General features: G+C 37.9%; 1 non-coding gene across 1 annotated transcript; it reads left to right on the top strand.

Moving 5' to 3' along the window:
• The first annotated feature begins 2,325 nt into the window (after positions 1-2,325).
• Positions 2,326-2,429, top strand: LOC127901556 (small nucleolar RNA R71). Its single transcript, XR_008053797.1, has one exon. It is a non-coding gene; the product is annotated as a small nucleolar RNA R71 (small nucleolar RNA).
• The last annotated feature ends 2,293 nt before the right edge of the window (positions 2,430-4,722 follow it).

Genomic DNA, 4,722 nt, shown 5'->3' with positions numbered 1-4,722 from the left:
CCTGTAGTCACTCTAGTGGGTATCAATTCATTATCAGCATTGGTAACTACTGTGACTCCTGACTTTTTAGGGACAACTTGTACAGGACTGACCCATGAACTATCAGAAATTGGGTAAATGATACCTGCATCTAATAGCTTAAGGACCTCAGTTCTAACAACTTCTTTCATGTTAGGATTTAACCGACGTTGCATCTCCCTAGTAGTTTTAGCATTTTCATCAAGGTGAATGTAATGCATGCAATCTACTGGGTTTATACCTTTAATATCTGCTATGGTCCATCCTAATGCTTCTTTGTGCTCTTTTAAAACATCCAACAACTTACCTTTTTGTTCGTCATTTAGGGATGATGAGATGATTACCGGCAGAGTACTTTCTTCTCCCAAAAACGCATATTCCAAAGTGTTGGGCAATGGTTTGAGCTCGAGTTTCGGTGGTGATTCTGATGATGGAATGAGTTGCTTCTCTGATGGTGCTAGTTGCTCAACTCTTGACTTCCATTTATTAGTGTCCATAGATGGTGCTGAGTCAAGCAGGGCGTTGACCTCATCAACCGATCTGTCAATATCAAAATCAAAACCAAAGTGAGTTAAACATGTTTGTAAAGGATCATCACTAAGGTTTGAAAGAAAAGTGTCATCAACTAATGCTTCGATTAAATCCACATCAACAATTCCATCATCTGCACTGTGAGGTTGTTTGGCAATGTTGAAGATGTTCAGCTCCATAGTCATGTTGCCGAAGGACAACTGCATATTTCCAGTTCTACATTGAATGTGAGCATCCGCAGTTGCCAAGAAAGGTCGGCCTAGAATAATGGGGATGTGCTTCCTTGAATCCTGTATTGGTTGAGTGTCAATTACAATGAAGTCAACAGGAAAATAAAATTTGTCTACCTGGATAAGCACGTCCTCCACAATACCACGAGGTATTTTTGTGGACCGATCTGCAAGTTGTAACACCACTGGAGTTGGGTGTAATTCTCCCAGTCCAAGTTTCACAAACACTGAATAAGGTAACAGATTTACACTAGCTCCTAAATCCAACAAAGCATTCTCAATTGTGTGGTTCCCTATACTACATGAGATAGTGGGGGAGCCTGGGTCTTTGCATTTTAAAGGAATTTTATGTTGGAGTATAGAACTAACGTTTTCTGTTAAAAATGCCTTCTTTTGAACATGCATGTTTCTCTTTTTAGTACAAAGGTCTTTAAGAAACTTGGCATAAGATGGAACTTGTTTAATAGCATCAAGCAAAGGGATGTTAACACTTACCTGTTTGAAGATTTCAAGAATCTCACCTGCGGATTTTCCTTTTTTTCCTTTCGCTAACCTCTGAGGAAATGGAGCTTTGGGAACATATTCTTGTGGGTTGGTTTCTTCTTTCTCCTCCGGTGATGAGTCATCAACATTCACAGGTACAATTTGATTTTCTTTTGTCACTGGCATCTCCACCTTGTTGTCGACTTCTTTTCCTTTTCGCAAGGTCATTACTGCTTTGACCTCTCCATGCTGTTGTGGTGAACTGGTACTTGCTTCATGTACTCCTTTAGGATTAGGCACTGGTTGACTTGGAAACTTACCTTTCTCAACGGTCATTGCCAAGGTTTGAACTGAAGAAGCAAGTTGTCCCACCATCTTCTCGAGGCTTGAAACAGATTGAGCTTGTGAGTTGAAGCCTGCTCTCAACTCATTTCGTAGTCCATCAATGGTGCGGTTCTGTTTCTCAATCGTGGAGTGAGTAACATTCCTAAAATTCTGGAATGCATCCTCCCATGGTCTAGGTTGAGAGTGGTTCTGGTTCTGATTGTATGGTCTAAATGGTGGCTGAGAGGTTTGAGGATTTTGTGGAATTGGTGGAGCTGGAGCTGTTGGTCCATTCTGTTGGAATCCTTGAGACCATGAAAAATTGGGGTGGTCTCTCCATCCAGGGTTATATGTGTTGGAGTATGGGTTGTAATTTGATGGCTTTCTCATTACACCTATGGCATTGGCTTGATCTGAGTATGAGTCATGGTCATGTGGCTCTGTTGATTTAGCAGTCGATAATGATGCTATTTGTCGAGAGAGACCTTCAATTATCGCTTTGACTTCTTTAATTTCTGAACTTGATTCGCCAATTTGAACCTCATTCACTCCTTTAATTCTTCTAGTAGTCCTAAGTGATCGACTCCGTTGTTGGGAATTATCTGCTTGTCGCTGGAAGAATTCCCAAATCTCTGATGCACTTTTTGACATTAGCTCTCCTCCACTCGTTGCCATTAGCCATTCTTGCACATTCGGCAATAATCCTTCCAAAAAGTATTGGCATTGGTGCCATTTCTCGTACCCATGATGTGGACACTTCAAGAGTAGCCCATTGAATCGCTCCCATGTTTCGAAAAATTGCTCGTCATCTTTCTGGGTAAACTCCGAGATTTCCCTGCGAATAGCATTGGTTTTATGCACTGGGAAATATTTATTTAAAAATTTTGTAACCATTTGTTCCCATGATGCAATGCTATTAGCAGGCAATGTATTAAGCCATGAACGAGCTCTATCTTTTAAAGAAAATGGGAATAGTCTAAGTTTAACATCATCATCTGAAAAATTCTCATATTTGAATGTTTGACAAATGGCATGAAAATCATTCAAATGATTATATGGATCCTCATTTTCTAGGCCATAAAATGTAGGGAGACAATTTAACACACTAGGTTTTAATTCAAAACTCCTAGCAGCTACATTTGGGTATCTTATGCATGACGTGCTCAAATTAGCTAAGGGACTAAAATAGTCCTTAAATGGCCTCTCCTGGGGTGCTTGTAAATCCATTTTATTTTTAACGTGTTTGTGTGTGCGAAGTGTTTTTTCTAATTCAAGGTCTATAGGTTCAAGATTAGGTAATAATGACCTACGACCATGCATGCAAAATAAATAAAATAAAAATAAAGATGCAAACAAAACAAAAAAATAAAGATGGGAACAAAACAAATAAAAATAAAGAAGAGGGAGAAATTACGATACTAACCTTATTGCGCTATTACAACCTTTCTATAAAAATACACAAAAATAAATACGTGAAAGAAATTAACTAAAAATTAAATTAATAAGATAAACAAAAAAAAATTACAAAGAAAAATAAATGGAAAATTAAATTACAAAATTTTAAAGAAGAGAAAAAGAAAAGGAATACTAACCTTTAAATGTAGATTCACTTTTTTTTTTTAATAATAAAAAAAAATACAAGAAAACAAATAAAAGAAATTATTCACAAAAATTAATTCTATGAATTAAAATTACTTACCTCCCCGGCAACGGCGCCAAAAACTTGTTGTGCAAATTTTAATGTACTCGCAAGCGCACGAATCTATTGTAGTGTAGATCAATGGTGACGAGTGTCGATCCCACGAGGAGGTGGATTTTAATTATATGTAGAATTAATTTTGTAAATGGGTGGTTGGAATTGTGGTGGAAGTGATTTAAATTATTCTAAAATTGGAATTGAAATGGCGATAATAAATTCTAAAATTTGACTTGCAATGGCGAGAATAGACTGAAGATAATTCTATTGAAATGACGTACTTGGGTATTCGGATCCGCATCAACATGCATCATGGGCTAAATATTCCTTATTAATGCCAATTAAATCATGAGGGGGGAATCCACACCTCATGAACCACGCTCTAATCAATATGGTGCTAAGGGCTTATCGTGCCAAATAATAATAACCTTATACTAGAGGGCCGGTGAAACCAAGGCGGTACTAGACAAGATTAGTATTATTTGTCGACGAGAAGTCAAAACATCCACAAAAACTAGAGGGGAAGAGAAAATAAATTTACCAAATTAAGCCCATGACACATGTTGAGACTTCACCTTCAACCCAAGCTTGAAAGAAAATTAGCCACTCATAATTGAACTAGGGGCAAAATAGGAATTTATTAAAATACGAAGAAAATACAAGATGGAGAGGGAATTACAGAAAACAGAGTCCAAAAATGGATTCAGAGATATCAAATTAGGGGGGGGAGGCCCCCTTTTTATAGATACATGGAGTAAATCATGGCCATCGGATTAAAAACAGTTTGGACGCTCAGGATTGCGCCACGTCATCAGTCAACAGTCCACGGTTTGACCACGCGGATGAACAGTAACACGGTTTGACCCGACTTTGAACAGTAACGCGGTTTGACCCGGATGAACAGTAACGCGGTTTGGTTGAAAATAATCATGTGTGATGCATGCACCGTACGCGAGATTTTTCGTCTACTGATATGCTGCCACGTCACCATCAACAGTACATAAGAATTTTAGTCCAACAGGATCGTGACACCTCATCAGTCAATGCCACATCATCGGTCAATGCCACGTCATCATCCGTCTATGTGAACAGTGTCGTGAACAGTAACGTATACAGTACCGTACACGTGAATAGTACCGTACATGTGAATAGTGCCATTTTTCCTTTTATGCTCCTCCTAAGGTTTTCGACCGTCCTGAGTTCAAAAGTGATGTCCGTTTTGCCGTCTGATCTCTCCTTTATTGTGAAATGACTATAATGCCCCTAAAATACATAAAATACTTAATTAAAATAAAACACATGTAATTAAATCACAAGAAGGTTAAATATATAAAAGTAAGGGTTGTTAGTAAGACTTAAAATGTAAAATGACGGTTTTCTCCTTTATAAATATGCATTTTCTAACACTCAACATCCACTTACATAAGCAATAAAGTGTTC

Source organism: Citrus sinensis, chromosome 3 (genome assembly GCF_022201045.2).
Source record: "Citrus sinensis cultivar Valencia sweet orange chromosome 3, DVS_A1.0, whole genome shotgun sequence".
Taxonomy (NCBI): Eukaryota; Viridiplantae; Streptophyta; class Magnoliopsida; order Sapindales; family Rutaceae; genus Citrus; species Citrus sinensis.
This window is presented reverse-complemented; position numbering and strand designations above follow the sequence as displayed.